Genomic DNA, 18,249 nt, shown 5'->3' on the forward strand with positions numbered 1-18,249 from the left:
TGTTACTGTCATGTTGTTAGGCTCACCATCAGGATTCTAATACTCAGCTACTTAAACTACTAGAGCTGTTAGAATCAATTCACTTAGCATCACTATATCTTAGAATAGAAAGGGATCTTAACAGTCCTGTATCCCAATACCTTGTTTTTACAAATGAGACAAAAGAAGCCTACAGAAGGGAAATTTGCCTAAAGCTGCGAGGCTAATTAGTGGGACATGTACAACCTGACTCCAGATTCTTGACTTTATCACTGGTGCCATCACACTGTATTGTCAGATTCTTAACAAATATCATCTGTTAACATATCATTTGTTAACTACCCACCACCTCCATGTATGAACTTGTGAAACGAACAAACAAACAAAGAAATTCGCTGCTGTTGGCACTTTTGCATCTAAAGCAGCTCTTCCTTATTTGGTGCATCCTCTACTTGGGTTTCTACATAGACTTTCTTCTTTGGCAATTAGCATATTAGAAAGGAAAAATATTTGTAGCCTAATTTAAATATTCTAATTAACAGTCATTATTATTTTTAATATAATTCAATTGCATTACAAACATTGGAGAAAACAATTAAGGCAAACTGAGAGAAAGAAAAAAATCTGTCACAGTTGATCTCTTCTAGATCACTCCATATTGTGGCTACTTTCCTGGATTGAAAAAAGACATTCCTCTAATTTCCTCATTTAGGTGGTATGGTAGCATATACAGCAGTGTCTCTATAACCTAAAAGAAATGCTCTATATTAAATGATTAGAGCAGTGAAAATTCTGTCTCATCGCAACATTGCAGAATGACCAAACTATAGGATGTAAAATGAACAGAAAGGGAAATATGCATAAGTATGGAAATGTGTCTTGGTTTGTAGCCAGAGCTTTGCTAAACAAGTTTTAAGTGGTTAATATAAGTTTGTTATCCTTGCTTTCCCCTGAATTATTTCTATCAACAGCCACTCATTCTTGGCTTGATATCCTAGCCAGACTTGTTCTCAATTCTGCGTTGTTGGAACCATTTGATCCTCTGGACAGGCTCTGTCCAGATTGCCTCAACTTCCTGTCCTTTCTCTTCCTAGGCCTCTCCCTCATGCCTTCATCACTTATCCCAACCTGACTGGGTTATATTAAGATCCGTCATGGTCAGAGCTGTCTCCAGGCAGGATTCAAGCCCTTCTCTTCTAGCTCAGTGTTGGCAGACTCTAGCCCCAGTTGACCCTGACTAATCATGTGGCCCTAACCAAAGACCCCTCTTTTAATAAAAATTAATTATTCAAAACAGAGGTAACAATCCAGAGTATATGCATTTGGGCTTTGGAGACAGGCAGATCTAGGTTTAAAATCCAGCTTCAATTCTTATTATCTGCCTGACAGTAGGCAAAATACTTTTCCTTTCTAAGTCTCAGTTTATGTATCTTAGAGTAGGGAGTGGATAAATTAGGTAATTAATGCAGCTAATTTGGCAGAGAGTAAGCACCAAAATATGATGTTTATTATGGGGTGAGGCAGGACAGCATGGTGAGCAGGAGTTTGGGCTTACCAGGCAGGCAGACATATATTTGAATCCTGACACCAGATATCATTAATGAGTTATTTTCTTCTCAGAGCCTTGATGTTTTCCTCTGCAAAATGAGATTAATAATAGTGCTTTCTTCACAGAGGATTTAGTGAGATAATAGCTTTAACTCACTTGGAACTTTATGGTATATCTGGAGAGAAGAAGGAAGAAGGCAAGTTCACACTGCACTATATTGCCTCCCTCTGGATTCTTCACTGCCATGGTCTGCTCTTCCAGCAGAACTTGTGAACCTCCCAGAAGCCAAGTGCACTATTGGAGAATTGGAGGAAATCTGCACTCATTCATCCATTAACTTTTTTATTATATATAAAATAAATGTATATTTTTATATAATAAATAAATAATATTTTATATATAATATATTTTTATATATAATTCTGCACTCATTCATCCATCAACTTATTTATTATATATTATTATATATAATAAATAATTTATTATATATTATTATATATAATAAATAATTTATTATATATTATTATATAATAAATAATTTATTATATATTATTATATAATAAATAATTTATTATATATTATTATATAATAAATAATTTATTATATATTATTATATAATAAATAATTTATTGTATATTATTATATAATAAATAATTTATTATATATTATTATATAATAAATAATTTATTATATATTATTATATAATAAATAATTTATTATATATTATTATATAATAAATAGTTTATTATATAATAATATATAATAAATAGTTTATTATATATTATTATATATAATAAATAGTTTATTATATATTATTATATATAATAAATAATTTATTATATATTATTATATATAATAAATAATTTATTATATATAATAATATATAATAAATAATTTATTATATATTATTATATATTATTATATATAATAAATTATTTATTATATATTATTATATATAATAAATTATTTATTATATATTATTATATATAATAAATTATTTATTATATATATTATTATATATAATAAATAATTTATTATATATTATACATAATAAATTATTTATTATATATTATACATAATAAATTATTTATTATATATTATACATAATAAATTATTTATTATATATTATACATAATAAATTATTTATTATATATTATACATAATAAATTATTTATTATATATTATACATAATAAATTATTTATTATATATTATACATAATAAATTATTTATTATATATTATACATAATAAATTATTTATTATTTATTATATATAATAAATTATTTATTATTTATTATATATAATAAATTATTTCTTATATATAATAAATTATTTATTATTTCTTATATATAATAAATTATTTATTATTTCTTATATATAATAAATTATTTATTATTTCTTATATATAATAAATTATTTATTATTTCTTATATATAATAAATTATTTCTTATATATAATAAATTATTTCTTATATATAATAAATTATTTCTTATATATAATAAATTATTTATTATTTATTATATATAATAAATTATTTATTATTTATTATATATAATAAATTATTTATTATTTATTATATATAATAAATTATTTATTATTTATTATATAATTATATATTTCATATATAATAAATAAGTTGATGGATGAATGAGTGCAGATATATATATATCTAACTATATACATATATATCTAACTATATACATATATATGTTTATATGTGTATATATATATATGTAGTTAGCTGTTGTCATCCTTTCCTTGACTTCTGTGTGTTGGATTCTCAGAGCTGACAGTCAAGCCTGTCTTCAAAGACTCCTGGCTCTCATTGAGCAAGCTTAAAGTCCCAGAAATTTTCAGTCTTCCCTGTCCTGTTATGGTTACTGGTGTCATATCCTAAGGCCACTGAGCTCCTGAACTTGTCCTCTCCACTTGTACCTAATTCACTAATTTTAGTGCAGAACATTTTGCCTTTAAACTAACACTCAACCCCATCTTCCAAACTTATTTCTCCCCTATTTTCTTCTTTCAAGTCCAAGTTCCTATGCCATCCAAAGTGACAATGAAAGTGTTCTAAATGGATGGGAAAATGCTAGAGAATATTTATCCAACCAGTGTATTCTGAGGACCTACCAGTTGCCAGGCACTGTAACAGGTTTTGTGGAAATCAATGATGAATGAGATGGATGCGGCATTTGTCTCCAGAGGCCTTACAGTGAAGAGGAGAAGATGTAGACTAATGAAGTACTGTATGTTAATAATTTCTGTGGCAGGGAAAGAACATAGGATGAGCGCCAGAATCCAGAATTGAGGGGTTAGGAATGGCTTCCTGGAAGAGGTATGTCTTAACCTAGAGAAACAGGTGGTTGGAAGTCAGTCTTCCAGACCCAAGCAAGTACAAAAGCTCTCAGTGAGGGAAGGGCGTCACTTGTTCATGGTAATGGGAAACATTTAGCATGGCTGGAGAACGGAGTATAAACAGGGATTAAAAATAGATTAGGTGACAGAAGTACACAGCGCCCAGGTTACAAGTAGTTTTATAAGCAATATCAAGGAGTTTAGATTTTATCCTAAGAACATTAGAAAGCCATTCAAGTTTTGTTTTTAGTTTTTGTTTTTGTTTCTGTTTTTTTGTTTTTTTTTTTTTGAGACTGAGTCTCACTCTGTCGCCCAGCCTGGAGTACAGTGGAGCGATCTCGGCTCACTGCAACCTCTGCCTCCTGGGTTCAGGCAATTCTCGTGCCTCAGCCTTCCAAGTAAGTGGGATTACAGGTGCCTGCTAACACGCCCAGCTAATTTTTCATATTTTTAGTAGAGATGGGGTTTCACCATGTTGGCCAGCCTGGTCTCGAACTCCTGACCTCAGTTGATCCACCCACCTTGGCCTCCCAAAGTGCTGGGATTACAGGCATGAGTCACTGAGCCCGGCCAATTCAAGGGTTTTTAATTGGGCAGAAACATCGTCAAGTTTGGTTTCAGAAAGCTCATTTGGAAGAAGTACAGAAAACAGTTCGGAAGGAGGGCAATAGCAGACACAGTCCCTCCAGTTAGAAGGCTTCTGCAGTGATTCAAGTGAGCAATGAAGTGGCATGAGCCAGAGAAGGGGAGGAAATCTGCAATCATTCATGCATTCATTTATTCATTTGTTCAACAAATACGAATGGACTCTGTGCCAGGCACTGTGCTGGATTTTAGGGATTATATGGTGAATGGCAAAGACAGGGCCCAGCCTATCCCCAGAATTAGAAGAATATATTTTTTCAAGTGCTTATGGGTAAAAGTATACATTAAATTCTTATATTAGTAAAGAAGAAAGATCACAATCAGTTATGTAAACCTCTACCTAAAGAAAATTTAAAAAAGAAGAACAAATTAAACCCAAAGTAAGCAGAAGTAACGAACTAATAAAGATAGGAGTAGGAATCAATGAAGTAGGAAACAGAAGAACAATAAAGAAAGCCAATGAAACTGAAAGCTGGTTCTTTGAAAATACCAGTATCATTGATAAACCTCTAATCAAACTGAACAAAGAGAGACAGGGAGGGAGAAAGAAAGAAAGTGAGCACACAAATTCACATTTTCAGGAAAGAAAGGAGGAGGCCTGGCACAGTGGCTCACACCTGTAATCCCAGCACTTTGAGAGGTCAAGGTGGGTGGATCAACTGAGGTCAGGCATTTGAGACTAGCCTGGCCAACATGGTGAAACCCCATCTCTACTAAAAATATGAAAAATTAGTTGGGTGTGGTGGTGGGTGCCTGTAATCCCAGCTACTTGGGAAGCTGAAGCAGGAGAATCGCTTGAATCCAGGAGGTGGAGGTTGCAGTGAGCCAACATCGTGCCATTGCACTCCAGCCTGGGCAACAAGAGCAAAACTCCACCTCAAAAAAAAGAAGTGTCATTAGATTTACCAGCCCTGATATTCTTGGTGACCTTAGGAATAGAAGTGGTGAAGGAAACAGGGCTGCCATGGATGGAAGAGTGACTAGAAGATGATGCTTGATTGGGAAGAGATGAGAAGGCATTACAGCTGGAGGGAGATGTAGGATTGAGGAGTTTTTCATTGTTTATTTGAGGCAAGAGAATCATGAACATATTCAAATGCCAAATACAAGAAAGCAAAAGCCAGCAGAAGAGGAGAGGTTCAACTTCCAGGAGTGGGGTGGGGACAATTGATAGGACAAGGTCTCTCTGTAGTTTGAAAGAGGATGAGTTGGGCAGTGGGACCTTCTCAAATCGGTGATGTTACACATATATGATTTCTCAGTGTCCTTCTGGAGATTACTTCTCTTGCCAGACAGGAATTTCAGGCCGTATAGGAGATAATATATATTTTAGGAGAAAGAATTTTACGGTCCTTCAAGTAACACACTGCAGATGGTCATCTACTCTTTTTAAGTTTAGCCTTAACTAGCAGTTATCCATATTACAAGCTGACCCCTTACCTGTAATGGTTCTACTCTCTATGCCTAGATCAAGAACATACCTTTTTGCTAGAGATGATAGGTTTTGAGGTGCAAGTCTTATAAAGCTGTAATTATTTCTATATTATCAAAGTTTTCCTTGCTTTTATTGTATGCTGGTAGCTTTTAGTTTCTGTCTCTATAGGTATTTGGTTCCTATAACCATAAATGAAACAATACGTGGCTTCTTCTTCCGAAATCCCCATTGGCTCTGAATCTAGAAGCATCACATATTCCATCCATCTAATTTGTTATTTCAGTCATTCTTTAACTCTCTTAAAATAATTACGTGATTCATTATTTTTCTTCCCAATGAAAAAAAATTCTCTTTAATCATTTTATGGCTTGTATAGCTTTCAGGATACATGAACATATATAAATACACACACACACACACACACACACACACTTGTTTAAAGTCGCTTCCCATACAATGAAGGCTTTCTGTGCATAAAGTAGGTCCTTTTTGCACATTTAGAACCTCTGTAACTTTATTCAGACCATTTTTTCAAACTATTAATGAAAGTAGGGATTATTGTTATTATATGGGTCCATTAAAAATCTAGTTAAAAAAAATTGTGCGGTGAATATAAATGAAAATTTCATTATATTAATCTTAGATTTAAAAGGCGTAGTTGAAACAATGAAAGAAACTGGCTGAGGATGAGAGCAGAGTTTTTCTCAGAGGTTGTTTGAGAATAATGAAACTGAGGTCCTGAAAGATTAGCTGACATTGGCAGGGTCACTCAGTGAGTTAGCGGCAGCATCAGAATTAGAATTCAGGTCTTCTGGCTCTTGGATAGAACTGTACTCTTTGTCCTGTTATGATATGTGAAAAGACATATTTTTAAAATATGCCAGTTGTATTAGTCCGTTTTCATAAGATATACCTGAGACTGGGTAATTTATAAAGGAAAGAGGCTTAATTGTACTTACAGTTCCACATGGCTGGAGAAGCCTCACAATCATGGTGGAAGGCAAGGAGGAGCAAGTCCTGTCTTACATGGATGGCAGCAGGCAAAGAGAGAGAGCTTGTGCACGGGAACTCCTCTTTATAAAACCATCAGACCTCGGGAGACTTATTTGCTATCACGAGAACAGCACAGGAAAGACCTGCCCCTATGATTCAGTTACGTCCCACTAGGTCCCTCCCACAATATGTGGGCATTCAAAATGAGATTTGTGTGGGGACACAGCCAAACCATATCACTGGTGTAATCCATTTAAAAGTAAAAATATAAATAATACACATACATTTTTGGACACACAAAACCTATGAAGAGTTTAAACAACATTTTTTCCCCCATAGAACTTATTTGTTCCATGCTAATATACAAACCAAAGTGACCCATTAATTAGTAACATATAGAAACTGGGAGAGGTACATACTTTCAGAGGAGGCTTTCAGGATGGCCAGGAAAACAATACTTGTGTGCTCCTGAAATTTCACCGTATGTAATGACTTTGTAATTCCTTTTATTTTACTGAACCAATGTGATGTTCTATATTAAGAATTCAATCTGTTGTGATATTATTGCATAGGAATATTCATCAGATTCATAAGCTTAGACACGATTAAGTCCATTCTCTTCAGAGCCTTTCAGACTCCATTTTCCTATTAACTCATCCCTATTGTGGCATTTATACCTTAGAAATTACTTTTTATTTTGATAGACTTAAAAGAGCTGTTTTTATTATTCTTCCCATGGTGCCATTTATTTCATCAACAAGAATCATAACCTTCATTTTGTGTTTTCTCTTCTGTTACTTTGGTTGATGTGTGAGACCTAGTCATTGAGTTCCTGAGGGTCGTGTGGGGTGGGTGGCTTTGCTTTTGTGGCCACTGATATGCCCTTCTGCGGGCTTCCATTCACACACGGATTTATCTAAATACCTTATGCCACAATAGCCTGGAAAAATCTTAATTTTATGGTAAATTCTTTACAAAGAAGAGGCACCTAACAATTTCAAGTCTGTATAATGGTGACAAAGAAAAAGAAATAGGAAATTGCATTTTTTCAATGTGCCTTCTTCAAAAGTGAATGCAGTGTAATTGGATCTGAATTCCTTAAAAAAAGATGTTCATGAAAAGTTTTGAAATATAGAAATTCAAAGTAAAAGCAGTATCAATTTGTGCAAAACAGAAGAATAATTTAAAGTAAATTCAGTAGAGAAATGCTTATATTGGCAATGGTCATTCAAAACAGCCATTTGAATCTCTTGACCTAAAAAACAATTGCTGATGTGTTTGGCAGTGACATGATGGAGGTAGGTTGATATTAGCCTTTAGCCCTTTTATAAAAGGAAGGCAGGTGAATTGCGGTCTGGAGAGATAGATAGTAGCCCCAGAGAAATAAAAGGTGTTCATAAATTTCTTCTGCTTGCTAATGAGCCCAATCTGTCTCTCATCTTACCTCTACTTCAGTGTCAGCTTGTTAAAGTTGCAAAACTTAAAAGTTACTTGACTATTGAAGGGGATTGATGCTACCAGTGGGTCACTCTCAGTCCTCCTGGATCCACAGTGTTATACTATGCTTAGTGACCAGCACGAGAATCCAGTCCAGCCACAAGTCTGCTCTTATATGCTTCTCCAGCACTGACTGTATTTATGGAAAATGTGGCTTTGGCTTCAGGGTAGGTATTCCTCAGCTAAAAAATAAATCCCTGCTGTCCATTTTTTGGCACCTTTCCTTGTGATTTAAAAACCAATGCAAATCAAATCAATAATAATTCATTTTCTTTTTACCAAATTTGGAATATACCAAATAACACAGTCCTAACAGATGAATACTCTTGCTATGTTGCTGAAACTTGACTTCTATCTGGAAGCCTGGGGAGGTGGTCAGCCAAATCACTTCATTGCATCACTGCACAAAACCACATCCCCACGTGGTTGGGAACTGCTGTAGGCTTAGAAGCCAAAGTCTTGTTCCCCTATTTACATTTTTCTGTAAAATGCACTTTTATGATATAACTGGTCTTTTGCTTAAGTTAAGATGCCCAGAATCCAATCATTTTTAATAGAATAGAGCACTTGCTTTCCTGATTTGAGAAACAAGGTGTTTCAGGTATGAATATGTAGGATGATTTTTATCTTCTTTAATGATTAGAATCTAAAAGTGAGAGTTGGAACATTAGTTACAGAAATACTTTTTAAAAAGGTAAAATTGTTTTTGGAGTTGAGATAATCAGCTGTCCAGATTAATATGTATAATATAAGATACATATGTAGGCGGTGCATAAATATTTGTTGAATGAATGAATGAAAAGTGATTTACAACAATTGAAAAATCTTCTTTATGATCCCTTCTTCAGTATTCCAAACCACAACCAAGTTCAGCTAACTGAATAGAGAAAGACATTGAGTTTATAACCCTTTAACAAAATAAAAGGTTATAATTACTTGTCCCTGGCTCTAACAATTATTTCATTCTCTGAAGAAATTTTAAACTGAAGATTTTAGTATAAAAAAGGCATTATCTTTAAAAATGGGCTTATGTTCACCTAGAAGTTAGAACATTTGCTTTTAAAAAAATAATTGTGAAATCAAGAAACCCAAATATCCAGTTTTATCACTGATAAATACCTAGGGTGTTCATGTCTCAGATAAACTAAGATTATAAGCCTTTCTTACTCCTATGTCCAACTGACACCCAAATTGTCCCCATTTATTATGACTGAAAATAACTATGATCATGATAACAATAATTCAATAAAAATAACAAGTGCCATTATACACCAAACTCAGCAGCATTTATGTTAACAGCCTGTAATCTATTTGAAATGAAACAAAATTATTCTAATGTATGCTTAGATATATATTAAAAATTCAGTGCTATTAGGTCAATATTCTTAGCACATGAAATGGAATATGAAATTATGGGCTCATATTCTTAATGATGTTTCAGAGGGATATTTCAGTCACTGTATTTGAAACATCTGATAAAAATTGGGTTATTCTATAATACATTTTACAAATTTATTTCAATTATTGGGAACATATATGGATCTTAAGGCAATATTTTATACTTGATAAGCATTAATTCTTGTTCTTGATCTTGTTCTCAGTAATCTAAATGTGCTAGTGTGGTTTAAAAAATTCTACTACAGCTTAACTGATTTCTAAATGATGACATTTTTGAAGTTGCAATGAATTATCTATTAAATAGAGTCTAATTTAGGTCCTTATTGAAGCACAGATTAAGAGATATCCTTGATTAATAAAATGTGCCCCATCTGTGAATATCGTTCAATGTGAAAAATGTTCTAAAATAAAAATATCTTTTAAAAGTTGAACATATTGCTTCAATATTGCTTAGTGTGTTTATATGAAAATTGCAGCTATAAAGAAAATGTCATATAGTCTTTCTGATTCTCTAGGCCATTTGTCTGAAACCAATCATAAGGGAGTGAGGTGACAAAGCATGAATAGTTCAGAATTCATCATCATTAAAGAAAACTTTAAAGTTCATTTTTCATTAAAATATTATAGTATATTCATTTATAAAGGGAAGAGGGGAGGCTTATGTAGACTGTAATTACAGATTTTCTCTCTTTCTCTCTCCTCCTTTACTGACCTCACCTGTTCTGGACATAATATTTGAATTAGCATCCCAACTGGGACAAGGACAAAGAGAGTGCTAGTAAAGGAGATAGAAAGATAGGACAATTTTTTGAATTAATATTTTTTCTCTTCTATCATATGTAAATAATATTTCTCCTTATTAAACATTTACTTATTGCTTAGTATTAAGCTAGTGTACTTTGTGGGAATAGAAAGTAGGTAGAAGACAAGGCCCATGAGCTTACAATCTTACTAGAGAAATCTGAAGCAATTAGAGAACTCCATCTCATCATGTAAAGCCACATACTGATTACATATATTTTCGGCATGCAGAAAATTGAGAAATTAATTTGTGGGTCAAAGTGATTAAAGACAAATGGGCGTATAGATTGAGTTGGATAGCTTGGGAGAGAAGGAGAAGTATGTATTTGTATGCTGGTAGAGGTATATATGTGTGTGTGTGTATTTATGGAATGGTGATAAAGAATGGAAAACAGAAAAGGATGAGAGAATGATCTGGATAGATGAAAATAAAGCTGTATCATAAAGGATCTTACTAATGGGCCTTGAATTGAGTCCCAGATATATAATAGAGAGACACTGAAGTTTCTTAAACAGTGGGGTCAAATTCTAAACAACTTAAAAAACTGGCCTCATCCTTTGTTAAAAATTACTTTCAAACTTTTCAAACTCTCCTACTCATAATTTTGTTTCAAGTGTCACTGGTTCCTACCATTCTCTTATTTCTTTATGTAGCTTCTCTTTGGTGATTATGTATGTGGTACATCCTGGTTTCTGATGCTAATGGTGAAATATATTTAACTATGTTTTTCTGCTTTCTGCCATGGAGAAGTATCTAAGGCAAGAAGCCGGGTCTCCTATTTCCTTTATTATATTCCTCCTCATCCTTATGATGAACACATTATAATTGATCATGATTATCAATATAAGTATAGTTTTAGTTGGTTTAAAATAGAATGTTTCTCAGTTGAATATTTATGAGAATCTATTTTTTCATGTACATACAATTTAAATTGGTTTTAAAATTGTAACAGAGAGCAAATCTTTCTCAGTAAGACTCACTACAGTAGAAAATGTGTTTCTCTCTTCTTTTTTTTTCTTCCTGAAAATGACAGTTTTTTTATGCCCATGATGGAAACACAAAGCACTGGAGCTCATGCACTACAGAAAATGCTCAAGACCTTCCAGGCATAACAAATAATAGCACCACAGAGAAGAACACAGGTTCTTTCTGCATCAAGAAACTCAGTTGCATTTTATCTAGAAGCATTGATGGCAATAATTGTTCCAAATTTCCAATGCTCTGTGGGTGTATCAGGACCATCTAAAAATAGGAACGCTTGTTTCTTTGAATTATAAATTCTAGGATGCACGACTATTTTCTCTACTATATTACCTACCAACTTTCTTATTTTTAATAGTAGCTAAAAAGTTACTACCATGATAAGACTATCTTTTCTAGTTAAAAGTCAATAAGCCACTAGATTAAAAATATAAAAAGGATGTTTCACAATAAATCATTTTAAAATATAAATCAGAAAGTATCAATACAAATGTACTATTAATTATAGACATTTAAATCTAAACCTTGTGTGTAATTAAAAATAGTATACACTTTTGCACTGGGTTAAATTTAAAAGCCATTTTTAATGCATGTTAGGCATAGCAAAAAAATCTATAAAAAGAAAACTAGATTTATGTTCAGTTTGCAAGTCTCTAAGACTAAAACCCAAGCCAGTAGCAGGTTTGATCAAATGATTTATTAACAACCCTGTAGAACTCCTTGTGTATAGTAGGTGCTTAGTAAGTATCCATTCAAAAATAGGTCCTTCTGTAATCGAAAACTGTGGTGATATTAAAACATATTCCTAAATTTTATGGTTTGTATGTTTGAAACAGAATCTTGAAACAGGTTTGATACCCTCTAAAAGAAATCCATGAACTATTTATAACATATTTATAATTGGAGATAGAACATAAAAAAATACAAGGAATAGAATACAAAGAAATAATGGGGCACAAATATCCATAATTTAGTCATCTGAAATGGAAGCAGAGCATCAAGTCTGTCTTATTAAAATTAAAAGCTCTATTATGAAGTTGGCACATGAATAAAGCAGAATACCAGTGAAAGAATATTTTAATGTGCTGTAGATATTCTCCAGTGCTGATATCAACAAGCAGGGATCACTTTGGGCCTACAACTGCTTAGGTAGAAACCTAGTTAGCTGGAGTCCTATACATAGGAAGTGGCTTTCAGTGGACCAGTGTCAGCTGTGGGAAGCTATGTTGATTCAGAATAGCCATGTCACTTATATCCGGGGAATATCAGTGACCCAGATGGGCAAATCATAGATTTTTTTCAAGCCAGTGGAATTTTAGAGCTCAACCCCTTCATTATACAGTTGAAAGGACTAAGAGGTCAAGTGAATTGATCTTGCCCTGTAGCTGATCAGCAGCTCACTGCCTAACATCCAGGCTGACATTCTTTTCTTGACTGCCTAAGGTAATTAAATAGAAGCTATGTTTACTGAGACCACAGACAACACCAAGCTGGCATGGGAGGAAGATAGCAGCTATTATGTTAGAAGTTGGAACTACCTTGACACAAGAGTTCCTTTAACACTTACCTCACATATCTTCTTTATGGCACTTATCACGTTTGTCTCATAATTTGTTTATGTCTCTGTTGCTAGATGGTGAACTATGAGAGGGCCAACCCACATACACAGTAAAAAATAAAATTTATTTAAGATGCCAGCAAGAGGTAAAGCAAGAGGTCAAATAAAAAGAAGGAAGTCCAGCCCAAGTGGAATGAAAGCAAGAGGTTCAAATGGCCAAAACAATAGCCTCCAAAAATGTGGTGACGAATGACCAGGTGTGTTAACAGCTGACCACGAGTCAAGAGTTAGAAAAGTGGGAAGACCATGTGATGCACAAATACTAAGCAAACAGTACTTATGGGGTAATTCTGCCATTGTATTATCCATGAATTATCCCTTTACTATGTATAGCTACAAACACTAGTGTTATAGAGGCTGTAGAGCAATTTCAGAGTAGGGAAAGAAGTGTAATTAGTTGGGACATGGACTGGGAATAATGGTCCTGGAAGGTGGACCTTTAAAGGGAGACTTGACAGACTCCAAGAAAAGACTGTACCCAGCCTATGATAATCATCAACTTTAAATCTCCACTTTACATAGAATGTGACAAAATTGATTTAGTACTGCAGAATATGAGCCAGATGTAGGTAAAACTCCCCACCTGGTGTGAACTGTGTAACCCACTTTTAAAATCTAAGCAACGTTCTTCTGAAAAGTTATTTGAAAAATCAAATAGATTCTCCTGTTTCTGCAGTAATACAATCCTATATGAAGGCAGAGAGGGATATTAGAACTACTATTCTTTGCTTCCTTCAGATTCTCCGTGGGAAAGGAGAGAGAGAGCAGCAAGGTGGGGGTGAATTCTGAAGGCTGGGAGCTTTGTTTCTACTCAGTCACTTCTGCTCCCATTAGTCTCTAACCTTGGCCAGCTATTTAAAAAGAACAAAAGAAAAGAAAACAAAAAACAAAACAAAACCAGCAGTAGCAGCAGTAATAACAATAACAATAGCCAGAATTTACTGAAGTTCACAATGTGCTGGTTACTGTACTAAGTGATTTACAGCTATTCTTTGCCAACTTGCGCAAGTTACTTAACTTCTCTGTGCTTTAGTTTCTTCATTTGCGAAGTATAGATAATAATAGCATCTAATTACTGTGATAATCAACTGAGTTGATATATGAAAAGTGTTTAGAACAGAGCTTGATACATAGTAAGTACTTAATAAATAATAGTTATATTTTTATCTCATTTAATCTTCGAAGCAAATCTTAAAATGTTGCTACTACTTATTCCTCAATTTACAGATAAGCAAATTGAGACTCAAAGAGTTTAACTGATTTAAGACCATAGAGCTAGTAAGGGCCAGAATAAGGACTTAAACCTCCAAATGTCCTGCTTTTTAACCTCTACACCATGCTGGCCTTCCCAGTACAGTACCTAAATCCCAGCCATACCACATAAACTTCTCTGATTAGTGAATCCCTATGTTGAACACATCATGAGCTTTCAAATCTCATTGCCTTTTGCTCACCTTGTTATTCCCTCTATCTGAAATGACTTTCTCAACTTTGTCAAGCAGATTAAATTAAAATTATCCTTCAAGACTGAGTTCAAGTGTCACCTTTTCTAGCTCACCTTCCTGCTCCCACTTTCACAGAATTAATTGCTTGTTTGTGTTCCTTTAACACTTATCTCACATATCTTCTTTACAGCACTTATCACATCATCTCATAATTTGTTGATGTCTCTGCTGCTAGATGGTGAACTATGAGAGGGCCAGCCCCTCATACGCAGTAAAAAATAAAATTTATTTAAGATGTCAGACTCTGCTAAGGGCTTCACAAGGATGCACACTCCCTGAATCTTCTCAAAAACCCTAGGACATATGTACCATTGCAGTCCACTTTTTACTGATGAGGAATAGAAAGGTTAAATAACTTGCCCAAAATCACACATGCAGTAGATGCGCAATAAATGATTGTTGTACTGAATTGTGTCTAAGTAAAAATGCTTAAGAAAAATGTTAAAAAATTCCCTTTTTCACAGAAGAAAATGATCTTTTAACTTTTAAATTTTTGGATGAAAAAGAACAAACTCTTTTTTCATCTATTTAGTCAGATTTTCCCCCCTGAAAGCTATGAAAAGGAACAATTAACTTTAGCTAGTTCAAGCTCGAGTGTCAATTCAGCTTAAAAAATTATAATCACTTTTCCTTATATTGTAGGATTATAGTCATCTTCCTTATATTGTGGGATAATGAATGACTTGCTTCCTTATCCCGTAATCTTGAATACCCTTATAAGTTAAATGTTACTTTATTGTCTGTCAAAACCACAGAAACCAGGAAATGCATTACAGTATCAGTTTTAATATTTGTGTCAATAATCTATTATTTTCCAAACACAGAGAGAAGAAAAAGGAATTGCTTTCTGCCTCCAAGCTGAACTTGGAACCTAGGTCTTTCTGAGCACGATGTTGTCCTACGTCCCCAGAAGGGGCCAAGGAGGCAGCTATGAATGTCAGGTGTGAATAATTCAAAACCCCAAACCACCTGTGGCTTTGAGGCCTTTTTTTTTTTTTTTTTCAATTACTCAGAGGGAAACACAGTCTCCTTGATTTCCTCTGGGGACCTTTCAGGGAGCCAGCCCTTGTAATAACTGCCTGTTATGGTGAGAGGAAAACTGGCTTTAAAAACCTTTTAACCCAAAGGGATTGAGCAGCTAATGGACATCATCCCTTTGGCAAAAAGGGATGATGTAAAACTCCTGCCCCATTTTTAAAACCAGGACTTGTTTATATAATCTTTTCATACAGTTAAAGCTTTTTTGGTTTTAATATATTATTTAGAGCCTGTTACATTGCAGCATAATGCAAAAACAGTTATCAAAAAAAAAAAAAAACAACAACAAAAACTTCTCTCTACATTGCTCCAATTCAAATATGCCTTTAACTTATTTGACGGTTTTGACTGATGGCCAAAAAAGAAATTCCAGTCATTTGCAAATGTTATTTTCATTTTAACCACTATACAGACTAATTATGAATTTTTGCATCAAAACTGAGCAATTCTACCATTTTAATGTGGTATAAAAAAAGTTTCTGAGGGAATTAGAAAACTCACAGAATGCTGACATGCCCACAGTTGACAATAACAACAAAAAATTTCAGCAGTAAACAGTTCTTAGTATATCCTGCAATTTCCATTTAAAACATTTATAAGAGAATATTAACAAACATGAAAATGATATATTTTTGCATAGAAAAATAAACTCACAAGGTTTTAGAACCATAAATAACCCACAATTCTGGTTACCATCTACCTTGATTAATGTCTTTAGCCAGTATTTGAAACATCACCATTTATCATCTTAGCTTCTTTCTTTTCTTTTTAATACAAAATTAATGCAAACTGCTTTTGTTTTAATAATAATAATACAGTCTATGCTACATATGGCATGAAATAATGAAACCCAGTAAATTTATCCAATAGTGAATACACAGAAGTGAAGAGTTTTGGCTCTGTTTGCAACTGTCCTACAGTAATCCCAGGTGCAACCCAACTCATTATGACACAGTTTAGCTGAAAAATGTAATCTGTATGGTTATAAATCAGTTTCATTGTACTTACAATAGAAATAAATTTTGGAGGCCAAACCAAGTTTTCAGCTGATAGGCGATTAGGGAGTTTTATTGTATTCCAATTAAGGAGCAAAAAAAACATTGACGGGGTGGCATGCTTTAATAATAAAAGATATGCACCCTGTTTCACAAGTTACTTGGGAGGGCCCCCGCAAGTCATCGTAAGATGCACACAAATAAGTCATTCCTTTGATTGCATTTTACCCACGCATTTTCATCCTATCTTGCAGGAAGATATGAATATGTCAGAAAAGACACCTCCATGTCTCTTAAAGCAATTGAAATATCTCTGTTTTGGAAGTGGATAGTTGGGATATGAAGGGAACTTTGGAAGGGAAAATAGATTTTGCTGTTATTATGTAGATAGAATTAACTACATGGGAGCTGGTTCTAAAATACAACACGCTGATTCGTGTAAGTGTGGGTGAAAGGTTCCTGGTGCTTTGAATAGAATGAGGGGGTTACCTCTCAGTTGAGGGAGTATGTATAGTATATACGAGATCCCAAATAACACTGGGCAAAGATAGGTGATAAGGCACTGAAGTGAAAATGGAGAACAGTCCATTTATGGCCATTATGACCAAGTTCTTCTTAGGGAATTTTTACCGTATTAACACTCACAACTCATTGCTACTATGTGTTTATTGTTTCTTTCCCACTAGATTAAGAAATCTAAATGAGAGACTGTTCTGCTTTGTTTTCCACTATGCACTCAGCACCAAGCCCAGCACCCAGCACATATTTGTTGAAAAAGTAAATAAATGAACAAACAATTCAGGTAGCATCCATGGAAGTTGAGGCAAATGGATAAGTGGCCATATTTATGTGTTAACAATCATAAATCAGTTAACTTCTATAGACAATCCTGGTGAGAAATCCAACCAGCTGATATCTGCAAAAGATAATTCAGTCAATAGATTATCCTATCTACAAATAATTTTTTCATCTAATCACTATGGTCAATTTTGTGTTATTTAAATGGGGTCTCTGTGGAGAAATGGGCAAGTTACTCACCTCTTTCTGCCTTGGTTAATACCTGCATAGGATTCCACAGTCACAGACTGAATGCCTAGCTTCAGCCAGGCATCTCACAGATAAATCTATTATGTGCAAAATGAACCAGATGAAATAGTACAGACGTATCCACGCAAACATATCACCACTATTATGAAAAACAATTTAAAGGCCGTTCAGCTCAGATGTGTGCTCAGTCCAAGAGGGAGACACATTATTATTGATAATCAGTCTCACAGGGAAGTTGGACACCCCCTGCCCCGCTACAGTGGGAATGTATTTTTATGGATTAAAGATTAATTACATTAAATACTGAATTTTGGAATGAGTGCTAAAATAGATAATGTGATTTGGTCATTAAGACACTGAAGCAGGTTTTTATTTTGTATGATTACTACTGTTACCAGTTGAGTTACAAATG

At 33.8% G+C, this 18,249-nt stretch overlaps 1 long non-coding RNA gene across 5 annotated transcripts in view; it reads left to right on the top strand.

Annotated features, from left to right (window-relative positions):
- Positions 1–18,249, top strand: part of LOC134810558 (uncharacterized) — a 90,372-nt gene that overhangs the window by 8,225 nt on the left and 63,898 nt on the right. The window contains exons 3-4 of one of the 5 annotated variants that reach the window (XR_010158947.1): positions 13,268–13,449; positions 15,582–16,837. The exons of the other annotated variants lie outside the window; for them this stretch is intronic. This is a non-coding gene — a long non-coding RNA (uncharacterized LOC134810558). Of the gene's footprint in view, positions 1–13,267; positions 13,450–15,581; positions 16,838–18,249 lie in introns of those variants that run through there. 5 annotated transcript variants of the gene reach the window in all.

Source organism: Pan troglodytes, chromosome 6 (assembly GCF_028858775.2).
Source record: "Pan troglodytes isolate AG18354 chromosome 6, NHGRI_mPanTro3-v2.0_pri, whole genome shotgun sequence".
Classification (NCBI taxonomy): domain Eukaryota; kingdom Metazoa; phylum Chordata; class Mammalia; order Primates; family Hominidae; genus Pan; species Pan troglodytes.